The sequence below is a fragment of the Camelus ferus genome, chromosome 14 (assembly GCF_009834535.1).
Source record: "Camelus ferus isolate YT-003-E chromosome 14, BCGSAC_Cfer_1.0, whole genome shotgun sequence".
Lineage (NCBI taxonomy): Eukaryota > Metazoa > Chordata > Mammalia > Artiodactyla > Camelidae > Camelus > Camelus ferus.
This window is the reverse complement of record NC_045709.1, coordinates 49,440,858-49,465,839: the sequence shown is the minus strand read 5'-3', so window position 1 is coordinate 49,465,839 and position 24,982 is coordinate 49,440,858. Positions and strand designations below refer to the sequence as shown.

Below are 24,982 nucleotides of genomic sequence, written 5' to 3'. Positions count from 1 at the left end.
GAAAAATACAGAGAGAGTTAGTTCAATTGCCTCGCAGCACATTTCCCCTAGGAACAGATCCAGTGATCACATAGTGGTTGAAGTAAGAGCAGACAGAAGTTTTAAGGTGATGGCACAAATCAATAGTAAACAGCCTGAACCTTTCTATTTTTGGACTTTTATATTAAATGATGGTACCTATTTGGGACTTATGGTCGAGAATGCTTTTTTTTTTAAATTTCTTTTACAATTAAGGTATAATTTCTATATAGCTAAATGGACACAGTGTAAGTGCATAGTTATCACATTTTGCAGAGTTTGGCAAATGCATGCCTCCCTGTGACCCATGCTTAACAGGGATTTTTGAAAATGCATTTATTCTTCTAAAGTAGCAAAACCTTGAATATTTTGGATTTGAACACTATTCCTATTAAAATTCTTATTTAAGCATTATTTCTGCTCTATTTACTGATTTTATACATGCTATCAGTTTCTGTAACTGAAACGTGATTCATAAGTTAAAGGTGTGCTTATAATTGAGAAGATCTAAGATTTTAAAATTTATTGATGATTACTTGATAGTATGCCTACAGTAATGAAAATTTGATAAACTTATAGACAATAGAAATAAGACACCATTCTTTTCTGCTTATAGAAAATATGAGAAGTAAGAAGGCCATACTTCCTTTTTTTTTTCTGTTCAGGAAAAGCACAGTTCAGCTACTTCAGGCTATCGTCTAATTAAAGGATTTAATTAAAGGATTTGCTTTCCTGCTTATGGCTTAAGTCATTTTTATATTTCTTTGATGTATTTTTTTTTGACACCAGAGTCAGTAAAAGAAAAAAAATGAGTATAACCTGGTCTACAAACTTCTTAAAACTGTTCACAAGAACTACTTGGCACAACTTAAAAATGTTTTAGAAATTCCTTCTAGTCAGGCCGTCCAACCTGGGCTTTCTGGGTTTGCCAGTACACACTTGACATTTACAATTACAATTCTTAGGCCATTCAATCATGGACAAAACACTACCATTCCTTGATATTAGAATAATTCCATCATCTGTAAGGCACTTCTTTGGAGGGCTGTTACTTCATTGGGATATAATTTATGATACGTTTTTGGATCATTTCCTCTGTTTTGAATTTCACCTTTCCTTATTTCTGTTCTTTTAATATTCTCATAGTGTGTCCAAAAGGATGTGAAATAGTCAAAGGAAGTTAGGAAGAGAGGAGAGACAGAAACTTGAGGATTTAACAATTCAGTGTCGAATAAAGGAGAACTGCTATTTTCTCAAAGAAAGGAAAAGTTCTTTGCAGTGCAAAATAGAGCATGCTAGGAGACGAGAAAAAGAATTTCCACAGCAGGGTTTTTTTTTTTTTTAATTGTGTTTAGTCAATGAGATATTTTTATTTCATTTCTGCTAATAATTAAGGTCTGGATTTTAATGAAAATCTTTTCAGTCAAAACCCACTGACACCTTTAAAAAATTTCCTATTGGTTGAGATCTAGTTGTAGGAAAATAGAACAGCGTGACTGAAATGTAAAGGGAAACAGTGGAGTTCCTGAAAGTACATTAGGTGAATAATTTGATCTTGAGCCCAAACCAAAATAAATATCTCAGAATTATAGCATCTTTGTTAAGGTGAGGGATTATCAGTGCTTTCAAAGATGTACTCAATTTCCCAAGGCCATTTTTGGTCCTTAGACATGGATGTGCAGGGAATTGCCTTTTCTCTTTCAGGCCTGCTAGGAAGAACAGTTATTGCTACCTGTGGAAAAAGGAATTCTGAAATGATTTTATCAGCTATGGATTACTTAAATGAAGTTGCTCACGTGCTCTCATAGGAGATGCACAGGAGACATACTTCCTTTCAGGGCTGCTGGTTGAGATGCAAGGCTGGCATCTGAGGGGCCACAGCAGAGACAGTGGGTACCAAGTAGCAGGCAGGAAGACAGGCAGGATATAGCAACAGAGGATCTAGAGAGTGGTTCAGCCTTTGAAAATCTACATCATTTTTTTTTATTGTGATTAAAAAACACATGACAGACGGGGAGGGTATAGCTCAAGTGGTAGAGTGCATGCTTAGCATGCACAAGGTCCTGGGTTCAATCCCCAGTACCTCCTCCAAAAATAAATAAATAATTAAACCTAACGATCTCCCCCTTCAAAACAAAAAAGCAAACAAACAAAAACACATAACATAAAATTTACCACCTTAATCATTTATAACTGTAACAGTTCATTAGTGTTAAGCATATCCCTGTTGTCCTACATCTCCAGTTTTCATTTTGCAAAACTGAAACTCTGTACCTTTTCTTTCTCCTCCCAGGCCCTGGTAGCCACCCTTCTGCTATTTCTGTGAATTTGACTACTTTAGATACATCAGGTAAGTGGAACCACACAGTATTTGTCTTTTTGTGACTGGCTAATTTCACTTAGCATAATGTCCTCGAGGTTCATCCATGTTGTAGCATAAGATAGGATTTCCTCTTCTTTTAAAGCTGAATAATATCCCATAATATCCACTGTATGTACATACCACACTTTGTGTATCCATTCTTCTGTCCTTGGACAATGGGTTGCTTCCACCTCTTGGCTATTGTGAATAGCATTGCAATGAACATGCGCTGTAGACTGAATGTATGTGTGGCTCCAAAATTCGTATGTTAAAACCTAATGCTTAGTGTGTTGGTATTTTGAGATGGGGCTTTTGGGAGGTGGCGCCCTCATGAATGGAGTTAGTGCCCTTATAAACAGCTCTCAGAGAGCAGCCTCACCCCTTCTGCCACGCAAGGGCACAGGTAGCGGACAGTGATCTGTGAACCAGGAAGTGGGTTCTCCCTAGACGCTGACTCTCCCAGCTTTGGTCCTGGACTTCCCAGCGTCCAGAACCATGAGAAAGAAATGTTTGTTGTTTAAGCATGCAGTCCATGGTATTTTTTTATCACAGCAGCCAAAACCCAGGTGTGCAAATATCTCTTTGAGACCCTGCTTTTAATTCTGGATATATACCTGGAAAAGGGACTCCTGGATCATATGGTAGGGTTGTTTTTAATTTTGAAGGAACTACCATACTGTTTTCCATAGCCCTTGCACCTTTTACAATTACGCTGTTTATATTTTAAAGTAAAACGGCTCTTGGGAAATAGTTTATAGTGTCACTGAAGTGCAAGATACGAATAGTTAAATAATAAAGTCTCGCGGTTCATCTGCCCTTCCTTGTACCAGGACTGAAGGAGCTGTTTTCTTCTGCCCCGCCTCACTTCTTACTCTGATCCAATGGAGAGGATTGCTGCCAAACAAATGAACCAATAAATAACTTAATTTCTAATGTAAATTGCAACATCCAGCCTTGATAATCTTTCCTGCTGAGCTTACATGAGAAAAGAACATCTTTGGGTTGTTGCAGTGGCATGGGGTTAACGTCTGGGCAGTGTGGTGCCTGATTGACTTTCTAGTGTGTTACTTATGTTGTCAGGACTTCTGTGAGGCCTCCCTACTTCTACACCTCACTACTGCCCAAATGCATACCTTTCCCTCTGGCTTTATGATGTTTAAAATTTCACATTCAGGAACTAATGTGCTCGTGGTCCTTTCTTGAGAGCAGGCTTTTCCTATTGGGAAGGCAAAGAGAATCACTAGTAGAGGACAGGCCAGAAAGAAATTGATTCCACCATGGAGATGGACAACGGTCTGGGGATGTGAGGATGGTGTTTGGGGAACATTCCAGATACCGGGCACCAAATACCAAGCAGGAAGGATACAGTAGAAGGCAATCTGGTGATGGTTGATATTGGCTGAGGGTCTCCCACAAAGCCATGGCCACGGGGAGGTGTCACCTGGGACTGAAGTCATCTCAAGACTTGACTGGAGGAGAATGTACTTTCCACTCACCCAAGTGGCGGGCCTAAGAAGAGTCACCTCCAAATCCACTTTCAAGAGCTGGCAGGCCACAGATCCTCCCCAGTCAGAGACACCAGTTTCTTGCCACGTGGGTTCCTCCATAGCACAGCTCCCAACCTGGCACCTGGCCTCTCTCTGAACAAGCGGGAGAGTGAGATAAAGTGCTCAATATGGAAGTTGCTGTATTTTTGTTACCTAATATTGGAAGTGACATCTCATCACTTTTTCTATGTTCTATTCATTAAAACAAGTCACTGGGTCCTACCCGCACTTCAGGCTAGGGGATTATACAAGGGAATGACTACCAGGAGGTGGTGGTAATTTATAGCTGCCTACTACACCTTCTGAGAGAGCTCAAAGAATACCTTAGGGCTAAGAGACAGCACCAGAGAAGGGGAAACATTTATAAAGGAGGACCCCTCCCCATGGCTGAGGGTGTGGTTGTGGCCCACTGGGTGGTGAAGAAGTTCACTGGGTTGCTCTGGACTGGGAGTTGATCCACAGTTGCTGGCTGAGTTTAGTTAGCAGGAAGAATCCTGCAGGGAAGATGGTAGGCTGAGAACAGCAAGCAGGGACACATTGGATGGGACGGGTGAGCAGAAAGCCTTGGGCCAAGACTGGTGAACAGGAACCATTTGCTGGCATTTCAGCAAAACTTTCCCATGGATGGGAGCCCCTGGTGTCCTGCACGCATGCTGCTGACATATAACGTGAAGCTGAGTTTCAGTCCATGTGAAAGCTTATTTACCTCCCACCCTTACTCTTAAGAGGCAATACCTCTGAGTTGCAACCCCAAATGGGGGTTATTTACCAGGGCTCCCACTCACGGTATGACCTGGACTCCAACTTTTGTCCTTGGCTCTGCAAGGCTGGAAAGAAGCTGTCTCTTCCTGCAACTGAATTGGTAAATGCCTGGGGGAAGCAAAAACAGCCTCAAAATGACAGGCTCACATCTCTGGTTTTCCCATTTCTCTGGGAACTTGGCCCAGTAATTAATTACTTTGTTAAATTTTTGATGGCTTCAAGCTAGTTAAAATATACACACATACAGACACACATATGTGTATATAAGATATCCGTCCATTTCTCATCTTCAAAAGGAAGGTTATTCTTAATTGCCTAGTTCTCTATTTCTGCTGGTAGAAGCCAGAGACTCAAGCATCATTGTGGGAGCATTGAGCCCTCAGGTCCTTGGTCTGGGAACTTGAGTAAGTTCAGAGATTTTCAAGTTGAGGCGGGTTGAGGGTTCGACTCTTGAACTATATTGTTGGACACAGAACTTGCTCTGGATTGGTGTAGGAACTGAGCAGGCCTGGAATTGCACAAGAAGGGTATGAACATACCCATCTGGGGTGTGTGAGGACTGGGGAAGTCTGTGTCTAGAAACTAGGTCAAGAGCTAACAAGGGTGGGAGTGCTCAAGACAAATTTAAGACAAATTTACCCTTTTCAACAATTTGGTAAGAGACTAACCCTGGAATTTAGGTGATTTGACAATCAGGAACTTCATAGAAATGTTTTCATGATGTTTTTCCAATTCCAAGGTAGTTTAAAAAGTAGGTGAATGACCATTATCCCTGGGATTCTTTGGATAAAATTTATCCTGAGTTAGAGCTATAACATCTTTAGATTGTCGCGGTTTCTTTTCTTCTACATTTATTCATCCATCCATCCATCATCCAACCACCTAGATATTCACAAAGAATAATCCATATCTTGTAAGGTAGTCAATTATTTGTAGAAAAAGGTTATTATTACACAGTTATATTTAATCTTTTATATGCAAGCAAGAAGGCAAGCAATTAATCTTTTACCTTATGAAAATTTGGGGGGTAGATAAGATACCATTTTTATTACAGATACATATATGTGTGGATTTAATATTTTATATGACTATAATATATCATCATATTTTCAAAGCTGTAATGTTAACCACTATCTAATGTCAAGAACCAAGTGACCTGATCTTTTGTGGTCCTCCTTTACCACAAAGAAATATTCTAAGGAAATATTTCATCCCTTTTGTTTACCACAGGGTGGTGTCGGTATTGTTACCAAATATTTTATAAATTTTTTTTCATGACAGTTTTTTTTGGTGTAAAATTAGCTAGGGTATGTGATATTTTAAGGAGCTTTGTTTCCAAGAGGAATGTCTTTTCCTGAAAATGTTTACCACTGGAGGCATCAATGAAGTGTTTAGCTTAAAATTAGCTCCCAAAATACGTATTTAAGTTATCCAATCTGAAATATATAAAGGCAAATGGAATTGCCTGAAAAACAAAAAGGACCCTTTTCCCTTGGAATTCCAGACATAATTTAGCTTCTCGAAAGTCAAGGGAAGATCAAGTCTGAGAACAAAACGACCCTTACCTTTATGCTAGGGAAAAGCTGAATTTTCTCAAGGGATCAGAAGCAAAGGCAAAATGTCATTGTCTTGGTAGCATTTTCACCAAATTACTTCAGAAAAACTTCTTAAATATTTCTTAAAATATTTCTAATGCTTAATTTAACAACAATCATCTTCCAACCTTCAACTATTAAATTGATTTCTTTAAGTATCATATTTACTCAGAGCCCAGGCCATTAGCTGAAGATCCAAAGCAATAATGACTGAAGCTTTTTCAGTTGTCTTCAAACATGTAACAGGTTTAAATTTTAGGTGCAGACATTGATGAAGGTCAAAAGGTGAGTGATTCATTTCCTGTACTTGTCAGGATGCTGCTTGTTACAACAGATTTCTGGAAGTGACTGGCAATGGAAATAATCATGCAAAGGGATTGTTTGTTTTGCATGAGCAAATATAACAGGCCTAATACCATGAATTGTTTTGATTATTTAGAAATCCTCAGAGCATATGAGTGAGGCAGTGAAAATATACAGGACTTCATCTTCCTGAATAGTCACAAATATGATGTATGGGAAAAAGGCTAAGATAAATATCTAAGATCTGGTCATGGTAGATGTACCTTTCATCTATACATATGTGTGAATACTCTGATATTTAGTGATGTTCTGTTGGCTTTGGCTTGGTCATATAACATAGGTTCTGTTCTCTTTAGGCGGCCTTTATTTATTTTTTTAAGTACATTACAAGACTGTTCCTTCTATGGTTTATTTGCTATCATTTTTTTGGCTGAGACCTATCTAGGTATCTTAAACAATGAGATACCAACTCTCTTAGTTCTTATGCAAGCTGGATGTTTCTCAATGACTTGAAGATGGATTTGTACATGGCAGGCAAATTTTCCAATACCTTCTTGATAAGAACCTTCCTTTTAAACCTCTGGACTAGAAAAGGGGGAGATTCATGTCCTCTTATAAGGGAGGTAGCCTGGAAAAGAGAAGAGAGCATGGACCTTGGCAACTCTGAATCCTGGTCATTTACTTGGCTCATGCAAATCATTTTACCTCCATATATCTCCTGAGTAAAAGGGAGAATAGTGACTCCATTGTAAAATTTAAATTCTGGAACTTGAAGAAGCGTTTCATATAGTGCTTGGGATAAAGTGACTGTCTAGAAATATCAGAGATAATTTTTATTATTAATGCATTTTCTGGTTGCTTGAAGGTAGGTATTAAGGTGGGGATGCTGTTGGACGACATGATGGAGTCTCTCTGGCGAGGGCTTGCTTCTAATAGAATCAATGCCTATATGGATTGATTCATAGTTGACTTTATGCAGTCACTGGCTTGCCTTCTTCTGATGATCAGCGTTACAATGACCAAAAATAAGTAAGACTGACCACCTCAGTGATTGTTTCACTGGTCTTCAAAGACACGGCTGTTGTCTTTATGACCAATTCAATGATAACCACTTGAAAACCAGCCAAGACAACTGGAAACAGAGAAAATTAGTTATATCAATAGCATATTTTGCATCACCTACAAAGTTAGAGTTACATAGCTTCAGATGCCCTGTTTATTTCAGTAGGTTCTTAAAATGTGAAGAAGTGTGTTCCCAGTAAACTACTTTTGGAGAGGAGTATATAAATAACTTGTTCATGGTGGTGTCAGTTCTAATTTTTACATCAGGATACTTTAACATTTTATATTTAATATTATTAAACATCTGTAACATGGCACAACAAATTAGCATAAATGATTTCTTCATTCTTTGGATGTTTGTTCTCTGGAAGACAATAGGGTTGTGATGGAGAAATGGTTTCAGGTAGACATTTCCATGATGGTGGACATGTACTATCCATCAGCACAGATCTGAGACCAGAATCATGTCAGAAATTTTGATGATTTGTAACTTACTAACTTTCAAAAGCATATACAGAAAGCTATTTTTAAAAATCCAGCATTAATTGATACATCTGTTATGGGCCAAAATAGAACTTTTAGCAATTCTGAGATGTTCTCAGAAATAATGAGGCTTGGCTAAATGCATGCAGTGCCTGAAGTTTTAGTCTTTTGAAGGGTTTAACATGCACAGCTGGGTCTTGTTATTGGTGCCAGTGGAATTTGGAGCACTATCTATTTTACGACATTTCCACACCTATTTTTACCTTATAAGGTAAAGACTGAGACTCTAAATGTGTATTATACATGGGCCTATATTTAGCAGCAAAATACAGATTTTTGCAAGCCAAGGGGAAACAGAAATTCAATCTCCAGATGCTGTTTTTGAAAAGAAGCATCTAAATAGTTGCTGCCCAACGTCATGATGATGTTGAGGACTAAGATAATTCCAGCCTGTTTTCCTAAAGCCATTATGTAAAGCCAGATTTCTATTTTTCGATACATCTAAAGTATTTAGGTGCATAATTGAGGCTTAAATAAAATGAAACTTCAAGTATTGTAAGGATATTGATGAAGTGGCTCAGTTTTATTAGAGTTTATGTTTAAAGTCATGCCCTCCAATCTGCCTGTCCTCATATTGTTGAGGAATTTCTCAAAATTTATGTAAGACCTCATATTAAAAAACAATAACAACCACAACTCATCATCAACCTACTTACAAATGATACTCTTAAAGAAGCTTCCTGACCCATAGAGGTTTCTTCCTCTGTCTTGATTATGCGGGGTTGTACCCCCAGACCACGTTTGTACCATAGACAGCCTTGCTGGCCATAGCCAATTGGTGAGGAGGTACCAGACCCAAGATGTCCTACTGGCCTATCCATGTCCTTCGCATAGTGTTTTTGTTTTGTTTTTGTTTGAAAGTAGGTTAAGGAAACACTCCCCACCACCACAGGAGACATTAGTGGTGTCTGTCAAATGGCAGGGGTCAGTGCACAATTAGGATAATCTCACCAGCTACCCCCAAGAGGGGTGGGGAAGAGCTCAATTGACTTTCAATCCTTTCATCTGACTTTTGTGATGACTATACCTCTCCCTTTCCTTAGGGTTAAAACAGTGGAATTCCTAAAAAAAAACTCCTCTTTTTGTGAAATTATGTTCAGTAGGGCATCTTTCAGAAAGTACAGTAATCAAAATAGTTATGAATGATACAAAAGTAAATTCTGTTCCATAACTTGCCCCCTCTTATTCTGAGAGATAATACACTTTTTTATTTGACTGTTGTCTATCTCACTCCACTAGAAAATAAGTCCACAAAGACAAGAACTTCTTTTGTATCCGTCACTGCACTCATTGCACCTAGACAGTGACGGGCATGTGGTAGACTTTCAGTATATATTGGTAAATGAATAAATTACCAAAATGTAAAGATGGTAGTCATCAGCATATCTCTCTTCTGATGGCAGGGAGGGGGTGCTTATCTCTGCCAAATGTTAGGGGATTGAAGAATGAATTTGTATGCCTGAACTGATCAATAGGAGGACTGGAAACAGAAATTAGTTTATCAGTTATTGATGGCTGACTCAGATGGCCTGGCTAGCCTACATCATTCATGTCTTTGCTAATATGAAATTTTTTATGAGAAAGACTTCCCAAAGCTCCAGTAGATTAGGCCTTCTAAGTGCTTTCTTATCATGATACTTTTTACACTATATTGAGTTGGCTTGTTTGTCTGCCAACAATTCTCTCTACTTTTAATACTGCTACCACCATCATCACCATCACCACATCTCCATCACTACCACCATAAGCACCACCATAACCACCACCACCATTATCATCACCATCACATCACAACCAAATCACCAACAACCCCATCACAACCATTGCCACCACCAAAGATTGTAAGTCCTTTGAGATCAGGAGCCATGTATGCATGTAAACAGGGAAGATTTTGAGCAAATATGCTTAGGTGTGTATCAGGGGTTGGAAAAGAAATATATGGCTAATGTCTCTAAAACTTAACTGAAACTCCCTACCTCTCAACAAAATTCTAGCCCTTCTTTTCTTTTGGAAAAAAATACTATTTGAATTTTCTGATTTTCTCTTTTATATGTATGTAAATGCTATTGTGATTAATGTAATACAAATTTGTTAAAGTAAATTACAATGGAAAAAAATTAGAAGAAACCTATATAGTAACCATTGAAAAATTGGTTGTAATATAATTTTATCACATCTGTAATATGAAATACTATTTAGTCATTGGTGATTGAATAAAGTAGATCTATACAGAAAGATGTTCACAATAGATTGCTGTGTGGAAGAACATGCTTCAGAACAGAATGTCTAGATACAGAATATGTTTATGAATTATATACACACATGTATGCACTGGTGCACATACATGCATATATGTAAAAACATAAAGAGAAAATTTAAAAACATAGAGAACAAGTAATTTATAATAGTTATTTTGGGGTTGTGAAGTATCTAGAAAGCTTATGAAGGACTTTCATTTTTTTAGTTTTAGAAGTAAGTGTTTAGAATATACTTTATGCAGCATGCAATTAGTTGCTGCAGCAGCCAGTCTCCTGGATGGTCCACCATGATCTCTACCGCCTGGTATTAAATCTGTGTGCAGTCTTTCCCTCCATTGTACCAGGGTTGATCTGTTGATCTGTGGTATCAATAGCATGTAACAGAAGTCATGCTGTGTGACTTCCAAGATTAGGCTATAAAAGACCTGCATCTTCTTACTGTCTCTTCCCTATCTTTCTTTCTTTGTGTTAAGCACACACACACACACACACACACACACACAAACTTTCTTGTGTCTCTCCTCACTTACTCTGAGGAAGGCCAGCTGCCATTCACATAGAGATGCTATTCCTATAGAGACACTGAGGCCTCTGGCCACTGGCCAATGAGAAACTTAGGTCTGTTAACAGCCACAAGCCCGAGCTTGGGAGTGGATCGGGCAGACTTCGTAAAGCTTCAGATGACTAAACGCCCAGCCAACAGCTTGACTACAACCTAATGAGATCCCTGGGCCAGAACTATCCAGTTGTACCACTCCTGGATTCTTGACCTCAGAGATGATGTGCTACAATAAATGTTTGAGATTTTAAGCTACTAAACCTCGGGGTAATTTGTTACATGGAAATAGATAACTAATACAGTTAGTATTTATTGAATGAATACCTGAATTAAATTTGATTCTAAAAGTATATATAAACGTATACGAAGAATGGGAAAGCACTTAAAAAAACATTTAATTCATGGCAGTTCTATGTCATTATGTGTGGTCTCAGTCCACAGAGATGAGAGACAGAGCTGCTGTCACATGGAAGGAGTATTTAAGAAATGTATTAACATCGTAAGTATTAATATCATACTTGAAAGGGTTAGAAATATTGTTGTAGACTATTGTTTATAAAATTGAAGTGATTCTGATTTAGATTCAAAAAAGGCAACTCCCTTTGTAAAGTGGTTTACTTTTTACATAGCCATATATAAATGTTTATAGCATATATACTCATATGGCTATCTAGATGTGTGTGTGGTTGTATACACGCAAAGGCACATGCATATTTGACATGCTAATAGCAATTAGATTGTTTAAAATTAAATGTAAACTGAAGTTTGAATTATAGTGAACAGTGAAAAAACATTACATATTAATGTTTGTTTTCTCACTAGGAAAGTATGTGGTTATATTAAAAAAATCACCTATTTACAGCTAAGTACTTACTGAATACAGAGAAAACCAAGGTACTTAGGGCAAACTTCTTCAACTGGCTTACATAACTATGTTCACTGGCCAATGATCCTGATGTGGGTGAGAGGAAGGGACATTTGGTAAACAATAGGAGTATGTCTATTACCAGAACGAATTTGCTTTACAATGATTTAGGCTCACTATTACAATGATAGGGGCTTCTATCACGAGACATTGACCTTGCTCTTTAGAAATGAATGCTCAAATGACTTTGTTATTTGAGAGAGGGTTTTCTTAGGCTATTTTTATTTTTCTCTTTGATGCTGAGTTGCCCTGATTAGGGGAGAGGGGCAGCTGGCAGTGCTGTAGCAATGGTGCTTTTGTTACTAGTTTTTAAAATACATCTCATATCTGAGGGAGGAACAGTTTGCTATACTTTTTATTTGTAATTTTTTCTTCCATATCATAGTTCTTTTCCTTGATGCTTCAATTCCTAATAAAATTCTTGTTGCATTGAATACAATTCATGAACTCATTTCATTCATCCATTCATTTATTTTTTTGTTTCTTGAGATTCTGTTTTATTTAGGCTGAATCTATTATCATGTCACTCATCTAGATCATTCTTTCCAGTCTCAAAAGGCAGGCCCAGACCTTCAGGAAGAAGGGGCCCTCAGTCAGCAGGGGAGGGTCCGAGGTGGTGGGCAGCAGCAGAATTCAACTTCCCACCCTCCTGGAATCCCCCAGTTGAAACTCTCCAGCAGGAGTTGCTTCTGTATCTGATAGTTAACAGCAGAATTGGCATGAACCAGGCCCAGAATGCCAGCCAGCCAGCTATCGGCTGCTGTTTTCCCAGCAATAACACTCGTGTAGATACACGGCAACCTAGTCAGCTGCTGACAGCTGGGGCATCCATTCATTTATTAAAAAACCTTTTGAATGTCTGTTCATCCTGTAAGTATTTATGCAGGTGTTCTTAATTGAATACTACTTCTTTACCTGCTTCCTTTCACATCTTTCTCCATCTACTCTAGGTTAGAGTACATGCCATGTCACTTGGGGCTAGCATTTCTCACCTGGGAAAACTCAGTTTGCAAGTTATCTCTTACTGTTGGCTTCAGGATTAGGGTACATGCTGAGTTAAATGATGCTTTCTTCCAGGCCAGAATTCTGTGTAGTCTTTGATTACTCACTAAAATAAGCTAATGGAAAAAGTCAATCCATCTCCAAGATAATCAGTTTACAAGGTACCAAATATCCTCATATTTCAGAGCTTCTTTGTTATGTCCTACATATGAAAACTTTCCGTTGGATTTTTAGATTTTGAAGTTTCTATCTGTATCTTCCCTTTTCACCTGTGGTGAAAAACCTTGTCCAATCACAAATTTGGTGCCTCTGATCAGGGTCCACCTTGAAGACTGGGTGGCTATGCTTAAGGTGTGATAAGGGGACAGACACCTGACCTGCCACAAATTGTATTAGCATATAAATGACATTTGGAAAATTCTAGCTTGCATGGGAGATGTTGAGAATTTCAGGGAACTCTTGTGAAAATTTCTACAAAGTCTTATATTAAGTAACTTTCAGGTGGAAATTTTCCTTATGATCTTAGAATTTTCTTCTGAATTCTCAGTACACACATTGTACAGGTTCTGTGGCCAACAATACAAAATTAGTATTTTCCCAGAAGTGAAATACAATAGTAAATTGTCTTCTGCTTAGAAAAATTGAAAAATGAAATTATTTAAACAACTGAAAAGAAAAAAATACAAAACAGCATGGAATACTATCTTATAAAACAAATATTTAAAGAAATAAGTATGTAGGTAGTATCTGGAACCTGGTCACTAATTCCTAGCTTATTAATAAGACTTCACCATGATCTTATTTTTTACTGTCCATCAGCACATTTATTTATTAACGCACCCTGAAACATGTCTTTGAGTCAACTCTTTGCCATGATTAGAATTTAGCTCCCACATCTTTAGAGCAATTTATCATTAAACTTCCTTCAGACTACTTCCTTTAGTTAATATATAGCAGCTTTTTTTTTTCCTTCTTGGACTGTCTGAGTTATTTGAATTGGTGATACTTGTTTGTACTTCCAGATTTCTGATCTTTAGGAAATATGTACTACTTTTTCAGAATCTTCTCTGTCCTTTCTTCTTCTAAGAACTGAAGGAAAAGAAAAAATGACCAGAAGGGACCACATGGGGCTTCTCTATTCTGAAAATATCGCACGATTAGTTATGTCTAGTTTAAGTGAAGTACTTTCCATGTTATTATTACATAGGAGTTAAATGTACTTTCATTTAGTAATAGTTATCTCTGGTTAAATATGTTGCCTACGGTAGCTCAAATCTTGCAATAAAAATTCTCTTTAATAAGAACCGTTAGCTCACAGACTACTTTTTATACAACTCTTTTCTGAAAGACTTAACTTTGTTTCTTCTACACAAAACTAAGACAAAATAATATCAGAATCCAACTTTATAGCACAAACATAACTATCTTGGCAAATTAGATTATCAGAAAAATGTGAAGACAGAGTCAGTTAAGAACAGGGAAGGAACAGATCCAAGGGTGGAGACAGAAGTCCTGAATTTTTGACGCTGTCTCAGAAACGAAGGCTCAGGAGGGTACAAAGAGGAATGGATGAAGCCTGATTTCTGGGGACCAAAGATGCTCAAAGTCTCTGATGTAAAGTGGACGTCAGAGACAGTTTCACCTGTTTTCCAGTCTTTTCAGTGTCTCTCCTTGGATCTAATTTGGCCAAACATACCTGCATAGTGACATGTGAAAAAGGTAGGAGAAACATCAATCTCTGTTGCTTATTTAACAAGGTTTATTATTTAAAACTAGTAGAAATAGTTTCCATTTATTGGGTGAATCTCAATGACATATCAGTTACTTAATTTTTTTATGTGTATGACTATTAAAGTCTTATTAAAAAAAAAAACCAACCCTGTGAAGTAGATATTTCCCCAGCATTCAGGATAAGGAAACTAGTGCAAAGAGAAAGTAAGTCTGGGCCTATGGACGTAGAACAAGGACGTGTTGGATGGAGAATCTGAGACTAAGTCCATCTGACTCCAATCCCAAGTTCTCCTCCAAGTATTTTGATCAAGCTCATATTGACAATGCATGTCAGAGTCTGTTCACAGTTTCCTTTCTTCTTTTTACTAACATACTTATTAGAAAAGACAACAAATACAATCAAACCCCAAAATACTAAGTGAATCATTCCAATGACTGGTGTTGGCCAAAGGAGTTTTTCTTTCAATCCCTTTTTAGGCAGAACTCTACTTTAATGTTTTAGTCACGCAAATTGAGAATTCAGTTCAAATCTCTCCAAGATAAAAACAAATGGATAAATCAGGAAGCATAATGACTTTTGGAAAAAATCCAGTTGTAATAAATCTGTCATGACCAACTAAAGAATACATCACATTAAAGAAGCAAACTTTGATGTTTTGCCAAGTGTTAAAACATGCAAATTCCCCTTGTGTGGCATTATATATATACTTAAGACATGTTGATGACAGGGTTGTTTTTAAAGGTTCTGCAAATATCCTTGTATGGAAGTATTTGTTTTTGTGGCAATCTTAAGATGCTAGCAGCTCATATGCCCATTTCAAAATACCTGTAGGTAGCATGGATAGATTGAACTTCAAAATTTAATTTGTGGAACATTTATTCTGGTGGGCAGAAAACTAGGTTGGAATATTGAATTTGACACTTTTAACTTCTATAACCTTCAGTAAATTTCTAATCTCTGATATTTAATGTTATCATTTGCATATTTGTCAAAATATGTTCTTTAGAACTTTGTTGGGATGATTAAATGAGGTCATGAATGAGAAAAATGCCTTGTACATTGTAGATGCTCAGTAATGTCTATCTTAAAGAATTGCTGTGCAAATTAAATGAGATAATGATGGTAAAGGATTTACACACTGTGAGCACTCACAAACAGATATGATTCTCTTCCTTAAACATTCTTTTAAATTATAGTAGCACATTCGACCTGGAATTATGTACAGACTCATGTTCTTATGGAGTGTACACCATGTTGATGTTGACTATTACTACAGCTATCCCAACTCATTCCTGCAATGAGTAAGCAAATACTTATTGATTAACCCCAAGGTTCCAGGCACTGTGCAAGGCACTAGGGGTTAAACATGCAGAGGGGAGTCAGATGTTATTGTCGCCCTAAAAGAGATTCACTGTAGGCATATGATAAAGGAGTGAAAAGATCAGAGAGAAGGCAGAAAAGAGAGAATGATTAATTCTAACCAAAAGGAGTTTAAGAATCTTTTAATAAGGACAATCGTAATGGAGCTAAGCTGTAAAAGATGAGCTGATGTTCTCCAGAGCCCCACCCCCCCACCAAAAGGCAGGAAATTTCAAAAAAATTGAATAGCTTGATAACATTCTCAGAGGCATAAAATTTCCAAAGGTACCCAGGGAATTTCAGTGTCAGGATGGCTGGAATAGAGAATAGAAGAGGTGTATTCAGTGCAATAAGAGTGAGAAGATAGATTTGGAGGATCATGGAAGCTCCAATACACCAACCTAAGAAGATGGTGGTTTACCTTGTAGACATGGGGAGCATGTGAACTCACAGTTGGTGTCATGAGCAGATTAGTTTATCAGAAAAAGCTCATTCAAAGCCAAGTATAGGATGGATTGGGTGTGTGTGTGAGGGGTAAGTCAGGATACACAGAGAATACTTGGGCTAAAATTGTCACAGTCCATGAACAAAGTGAAGAGACTTTGGCTTCAGATATTTGGAGAGGGGATGGATGGTAACTGAGGAAGTCATTAATGACTCAGAACTCACAAGATGTGGACTCTGATGGGAGTTGAAGGGAATGAGGGATCTGGAGGCCATTCTGGCATGTGTGCATGTTGGTACTATTAATTAAGAGAGGAAGCCCAGGAATTTTGGGGGAAAAGATGATAAATTCAGTTTTGAAGTAGTTTGAGATGCCTGGGAGATACCCAAGTGTGAGGTCTATTTGAAAATTGGAGGTGTGAATCTAGAGCTCATGTCTTAGATGCAGATAAATGTTTGGGGCTTATTAACACTTAATTTGGATGCTCTCATCCAGAGTGGGTTTGGGGAGTAAGTGAAGAAGACAGCCCACAACAATACTGAGAAGGGATGGCCAAAGAGGAAGGAGAGGAATCAGAGAAGCCAAGGGAGGGAAGACACTCAAGAAGTAGTTCCAAGGTTCAGCGTAATGGTAACTGAGAAGTCCATTGGATAAACTTTTGTTTGTTTTTAAGCCCCTATATACACTCATGATTATTTCTGGAAGAAAAACTTCTTAGGAGAGAAGAGGTGGTATAGTTGATTTGTTTATTCTCTCCAAGGAAAATAAATATCTAGAAATGACCAGGGTTCACAAGGAGACACAACTGTTTGAATCACACTATCTTCATTGGTTGCTGTTTAATTTATATAATGTCAAAATTCTTTTAGTGTTGGATCAAATAACTAGTTCTTGCATAATGTTCCTAAAACTCTTTTGCATTTGCTAGTTCATTTTTCTCACAACAACCTCATTTCTATTTTATAGATGAGGATGTTTCTCTTAAGCAGGTTAAATGAGGGTGCACAGATCACCAGAATTGGGGTAGAAAAGCTGTAACGGAAGTGTCTTAGTCAGCAGCTCAAGCAGCTATAACGAAACACCGTAGGCCAGGTGGCTTAAACACAGACATTTATTTCTCAGAGCTCTGGAGGCTGGAGGTCTGAGATCAGGGTGCCAGTATCATTGGGTTCTGGTAATGCTTTCTTTCTGGCTTGCAGATGGCTACTTTCTTACCAAATCCTCACATAGTGGAGAGAGAGAAAAAGACAGAGAAAGAGTTCTGGTGTCTCTTCCTCTTCTTTTAAAGGCACTAATACCATCATGGGGGCTGCACCCTCATGTCCTTATCTGAACCTATGTACCAACTAAATGCTCCATCTCCAAATACTATTACACTGAGGGTTAGGACTTCAACATGAACTTTTGGGGAGGGGGGAACAAACATTCAGTGCATAACAAGAGCCATGGTTTAAAATTTTTGAAAAGGGATAAGAGTTGTTGGTTATTGGAAGCTTCTAAATGAGTACAGTAGGGACAGGGACAGTGGTTTTACACCCTGGAATCCATTTGGCACATAGTAAATGCTCAACAAATATTTGTTGAACTAGTGCTCAAATAAAGCAAAAAGTTTGCTGGGAATACCAATGTAATTATATACAATATGATTTTGAGTATAGTGTTGTAATGTTAGTTCAGTATTAAGTTGTGGTTTCATAAATATCCATGAAGAGAGATAGAAGAATAAAAGGCTTTGTCAATGTTATGCTGCAATTTGATACACTTTTAAGATTATTGTATAAAGTGCTTCATTGCTTTGTGGCAGTATTGACAGAAAAAGCCTATAATAATACTGGCTTACATTCATTAAGTGTTTATAGTGAACTCAAACCTGTTTCTGTTGTTCTGTATTATCTCATTTAATCCCCAACAACTCTGAGAGATGACTAATTCGAGATGAGAAATTTTAGGGGAAAGGAGGTGAAATAACTTGCCCAAGGCTGGACAGGGATAAAGCTGGTTTCAAAAATCCAAGACACCTAAGTCTAATGACCACATGTTAGCCACTAGGTTATACACACTTCTTAGATCTGTGAAACAGATTTTTCATAATATTTCCACTTTTCGTTGATTAGATCATGTTGCACTGATGAATAAGGGTGAAGATTTGAATCATTTACAGTGATCTTTGTTTACAGCAAATAAAGGCCAACTGACATCGTGATCCAAAGAACTAATAATGCACCCGATCTTAGTAATAACTGTATTTACCCACATCTAACATACAGATAAAAACAAAAGTATCTGTGAGTTTTTTTTCTTTCAGTTGAGGATGTCCAGATGGTGAACAAGATGCTGACTCAAATCAGTGGAAAAAGGAAATTGAGAATCGTGGTCTTTTCAGAAACATTTAAGGAAACGTTATTTGTTTTCCAAATTATACAAACTTTTTTCTTAACAGACTAGAGTATTCTTAAATTATTTTACACTAATTATATGAATAATATTAGTTCAGAGAGAGTTATGCTTTTGCAAAAATCTGCCTCATATATTATAAATTGTTATTACTAGTATAAAAGTTTTTGCTTTGCTGGAAATGGTTAGCCTGCCATTTAAGGCAACATCAGTCTAAAATGGAAATCAATTCCTGACTAAACGCAATTGCTACATATTGTAGTTATTACACTCTAAATACTCCTGTTTCTCTTACCAAAGTCATTCTATGATTTATCTGCCTGAAAATATATAGCACCCTGTCCTGTAGAGCAATATTTTTCTGTGTAGCTATGATAATTGAGAAACAGTGATTTACCTAAATTATCCCTAATATACAGACAAACTTGAACCCATTAGATTATACATATCTCATCATATTAAGTCTTCATGTAGATCCTTGACTATTGTTAAAACTCATGGCATTGACAAAGTCTTACAGTTTGGGGTGATTTCTGTGACAGTGGAAGTTTCTTACATACTCATGGATTTCAACTTTCTCTTTATAAACCATGGAACTTGTCTGTTGCTTTACTGGTGCTTTTATATGGCCTGCTGAATTTTTCATGGAGGTGTATTGAGGTACTTTTACTAGTTTAAGTATTTCATAATAGTATTGCTTCTGATTTGAATCCAACTTAAAAGGATGTTCCCTAGTTCTGTTGTTCTAAAATTCAGTCACTCAGCCATGTTTGTGCTATTCAGTAACTTAATGGTTTTATACATTTTAATCTCTTCCTCCTCTCAGCCTTTATCATTCCTGATTTATGAGCTCTGATTATTTTTGGCCTTTCCTCATGGAAGCCTCAGCTTCCCCTGAGTTATCTTAGTTTCTCCTCCATGGATTTTTAAGGTTCATTATTTATTTCTCGATTTCAGCAATCAGAAATATATCCAGTATCCTGAGTTGGGATGCTAGAGTTTTGAATAAGTAGATAGAGTTTTCTAGAAAGTCTCTAGAAAGTTGTAAGAATTAGTTTTTCTAAAAAGACAACCACCAGTGCTTTGTTAAATTTCTGTAATAGAGTCATTTTCTTTTACGTCACAACAAATTTGGGAGAGAGACAGGAAATTTCAGAAAATCTAAGAAAGTGAAGCCCTGACATTGAAGATGGTCTAAGTCCTGCTAAATGATCACTAAGAATCTAAACAGTGAAGCTCATGGAATGATCTGTCTTATTTCACACTTAAACAATCTGGAGGACAGACTGCAAAGTGAAATCTGTGACATTTCAAACTCCCTGATAGTTTGGATGCTAAAATGTTAATCTTACGGGAGTAAACTTTCAGAATATTTACCAGGTTGTGTGACTGGACAGAAAGATATCCAATAGGCCCCATCATAAGCAGTAATGCTCCAAAGGGAGTATTATTCAAAGAGTGTTACAGAATTCTTGGTTCTGGATATTGAATCAGTCTAAAGTAGGGGCCTAGTTTTCAGTAGAATCCATGCCCTGAATATATCCATCTAAAATGTTGCTTTGGACCTGTGTGATTCCTATCACCTCTGAGATTATATCACTCAATGGGCTTTAAGGACTCACTGCTCCCAGCACAAACTGAATCTCCTCCCTTCATTCATTAGATGGACAAAGTTTTACGATGTATAAGGCACCATGTATAAATTACATCTTAAAACGAATTAGAGATCACTTATTAGAGGAGATTAAAATAAGTGAACCTAAATTTAGATGAAAAGCAGAGAGTATGGGAAATGCAAAATAGAGGTATAAATAACTGTGTAGTTCAAAGACAGAAACTCACAGAGAGTTGATAGATTAGTGAAGTTGTTATCATTAATTAAGAGATGAGTGGAATTTCAAAAGGCAGAGTGGAGGGCGTAGTAGTTCCAGACAGAAGATACAGGATGAATAAAGGTGCCAAGGCATATTTTAGTGAACAGCAAGTCATCCTCTGAAGCTAGATATTAGAGGATTTGTGCCTTGCAAGTTGGGTGAGGGCCACTCCCAGCAGCTAGGGTGAATTTGGCCTACTAGGCTATGGGACTGGATTTAGAAAGCCAGGGATACAAACATTTTTGCTGTAGCTGTCTGGGGTGAATAAGCAGAGGAGTTGGTAAGCTAAGGGTTGAGTTTTGGTAGGAAAATTTCCAAGTGTGAGATCTTAGAGAAATTGTAGCTATTGAATGATGGAATGAATCGTCCAGGGTTACTGTGAACTCTATGCCCTTTGTCTTAGAAGGCTGTTGGGTTGCAGCTGGGGGCTGTGGTCGTTTGTTTGTTTGCGTTTTTAATTGTCATTTGTTCTTTATTAGGAGGAATATTAAACACATAAATATGTATATTTTTAATCTTTTTCCATTGTACTGTCCTGTGCTGATATCTTCGATCTCAGGGATTGTTGGCTTTGTTGATGTGTATGTGTATTTTATGTTTTATATAACTGATTTTAATTTTTAGCTTTGAAAATATATAGATCCTTCCTGATGTTGCTAAAAACGAAAAGCAAAAACCTGTAGGAAGATCTTGGGACACTCATTTGAGATCTTTCGGTTTAAACAAAGTAAACAAATGCACCTATTTGCTGATTCCTAAGACAGAAACGTGGACTCCTGTTTTTAGCTGCAACATTTGTAAAGAGCTTAGCGGTCATTACTCCCATTCTTCTAACAAGAAAAAGCCTAACAGATTGAAAATAAACAACTTTTCTTGGCCCCATCAGAGAGCTAAAATCACAGGGCAAACTGTCACACCAATACCTGGAGAGACAGGCGCATCCAAAGAGTTACAACCAGTATCTGCTTCCCTGGAACAGAAGCCACATAAACTGGGCTCCTGTATACCAACAGTGGGTTACAGCTGAAAGCTGCTAAACTCAGACTCTCTAAGGAAGAGTACTTGAGGAATACTAAGTCAATAGAGGAGATGAAAATCAAGGATACTACAGGAATTTGAAGTTTCTGAAACCTACAGTTACAGCAAATATTAAACGCGGCCCAACATCTAAACAGATCAATAGAAAACCTCACATGAGAGGCCTCTTTCCCTTAGTTCCTATTATCTGGTACACTGTGTCCAGCTTTCCACAAACTATTACAAGACACGCAAAAAGCCAAGAAAAAACACAATCTGAAAAGACAAAGCAGGCGTCAGAAACAGACTCAGATATGACATAGCTGTTGGAACGATCAGAGTAGGAAGGTCATGCTTTACCATGGTTTGGAATCATTAGTCATCCCCTGAGATTTACTGGGCCACAAATCCTGATTCATGTCTGAAGCACAAATAATTACAAAATGAGACTCTCTTAAAAGCCACAAGTATCTGAACGACTATATACATGTGGAAACATCAGAGAAACCAAATTCAAAAGTCCTGCAGAGAAATTACACACCTGCTTCTCTATAGAACCAGTGTTAGCTAAAAAAAAAAAGGGCAAAATCTCCCAGGACAGGCCCGGCTGAAGTTCAAGAATATAATCTCGTAGAGTTTGCTGTTCTCAGCTTTTTTCTTAAATGTTGGGCGGTGGGGAGGGAGAGGTCCAGAGGGCAGAAGGAAGGAAATGATACATTTGGCATGGTGTAAAGCTAGATGTGTCATCACTTTCAATGGTTTAGGAACTTGAAGCAAATATAGTTATCAACACATAGGAAGGGTTTATATTTAATATCGTTTCCTCTGGAAACCTCCAGTTTTTCCAGCTAAGGTTTGTCCTCCTATTCAGTTGTTTTGGTTCACTCTGATTTATTGCTGTGCTTGTGAATCATTTGCCTCTCCTATATAAGAAAAAATAAAAAAATAAAAAACCCTTCTCCATTGATTTCAGTTCTGTGTCAGTGGCTGTGTGTGACACACCAGATGATAACCTCAGCCACAGGCCATAAGCCTGAGACCAGAGAGACTGATGTGTAGAGTACAATGACAGGAATTCAAGTGAGCATGTCGCAGAGTTTTTATTTCCCCAGAGATAGTTGCAGGGAAGACAAGGGAAATGCACTGACGTTATTAGTGATGTATTTATAACCGTCCGCACCCCCACCCTCAGCTCCATTGTTGAACTGCCATTGTTATTTCCATAAAAATCTCACTGGGCAGTTTCAAGTTTCTACAGATGATTTATTTCCACACTTGCAAGGGTGAGAAACGGTTCTTTAAAGCAAGCATTTGCTTGAGAAAGTTTTCAAGCAAGTCGTGTGGGGTTACAGGTTGGAAAATGCAATCAAAGGCCATTCTTAAAAAGCCTTAATGTAACTAAATAAGCTTTTATAAATCGGAAAAAAAGGCATTTTATTAAAGTTTCAGCACTGCTCATAACTCCAAGTGTAACAAATTAAAGAATGTGTATTTAAACTGGGGATTTATTTGAGCCCTTTATTATAATAATCACACAAATAGTAATAAAACTGCTGATAACTTCATTGATTTTATACTGTCTTTGCATTCATCTAAGGATAAAGAAATTGCTTTTCATTGGATTTCCCATTGAACTATCACCTCAAAAATTTTAAGATCAATTAAATTCGTTTTCAGCTCCATGAAACTTTCTAAAAACATCTCTGTCAAGTACAGCTGATGAACTTCTTTCTTAATAGCGATTAGAAAGGAAGAGGTACTGGTTGTGAGAGAATACTTAAGTGCTTTTATCCTAAAAATATCTAAACCTTAACTAGACTACTTAATGGGGTCTTGCAAGTCATATTCAATATTGCTTTCAGGGATCAACTAGTCTAATTCTCCCCAAAGTCTCTGATGGGTTAGATAAAAACCTTCTAGAAAGCAGAAGGGAGATTTGCTTTTGATTGAACTAGATTTCTTTTGGGTTCAAATAGAATTTTTAAAGCTGAAGTCAACATTGTTGTGGGCATAAGATACTTGAGTTCTGGGAGTCAAAGAAATTTGGCTTCAAGTCTCTGTTCTAAAAATAGAATTTGACTTAGCTTTGGGCAGCCAGCTTCAGCTCCCTGCAGTCCATGTTCTTACTGGCACTTGGGGACAACTGTACAGGGCAGTGCTTGGTCCATGGTTAAGTGCTCAATCCCTGCTTCTGCAGTTCTCCATGCCTTCATATACTAGTGGTTTTTAAGAAGCTTATGAAATGGATGATAGATAATAAGTTAGTTTGAAGGAGTTCACACCTGATAGATGGCTTCTATTTTCTCAATAAAGTGGGTGCTTATCAAGACAGTCTAATGTATTGCAGATTGAAATTTTTTGAATAGCTCTTGTGCCCCTGTCTACGTGAACCGGATATCTTTACTATAAGAATATTAATATTCTGGGTTTTTTGTTCAAACTCAGGACTTGTATCAGTCACATCTCTACATTTTACAGCTAAGAAAACCACAGCTAAATTGCTGGTGAGATGAAATTAATGCAGATGGAAGTATTTTTTTTAGCTATGCTGAGAAGTTAGAACTTAATCCAGCAGGTGATGGAAGCCTTTTTGAGAAGACTTAAAAATTTAGTCCTTGACTCTTCTTGGGCATCGGTTGTTTCCAACTTTTCACCAGTTTTTAATACTGCCATCAGAGCAATTTACGCATAGTTTACATTTATATTTTTGTCAGTAAAATGTAATTTAATTATGAAAAATTTATATCATACAGAAAAGAATAAAATGAAAAAATAAAAATTACCTCTAGCTTAGCCATTTAGTGGTAACTGCTATTAAATATTTGATTTATTTATTTTCATTTTCAAAATGAATATATCTGTTTTTATTTATGTCTTTCCAATTTTTTTTTCTCCTGGGTCATAGTGCTTTAATTTTCAAAAGCTATTTAAATATTGTGGATAGCAAGAGAAGGTCTGTTTTACGCATTTCTCTAGTTTGTCATTTGCCTTTTAATATTTTTGAACTAAGCAAAAATGTAAACTATTATTCGATTAAATCTTTAAATATTGTCTTTTTAAATTAAAAAATTAATTTTATACTTAATATCTTTAGAAATGTAACTATTCACTAATAAACTACTAATTTTCTTATTTTCCTTTGTTTTCAAATTTTATGAATCTTTCTTGTTGCATCTGGGATTGATTGCAGTGATTTTTAAAAAGTAAAGATATAACTTGATTTTC

The 24,982-nt window shown here is 37.1% G+C and overlaps 1 long non-coding RNA gene across 1 annotated transcript in view; it reads left to right on the top strand.

Moving 5' to 3' along the window:
- The window catches only part of LOC116668702, a 172,175-nt gene that overhangs the window by 3,933 nt on the left and 143,260 nt on the right, over window positions 1–24,982 (top strand). The window contains exon 2 of the long non-coding RNA XR_004325933.1: window positions 2,312–2,368. This is a non-coding gene — a long non-coding RNA (uncharacterized LOC116668702). The remainder of the gene's footprint in view (window positions 1–2,311; window positions 2,369–24,982) is intronic.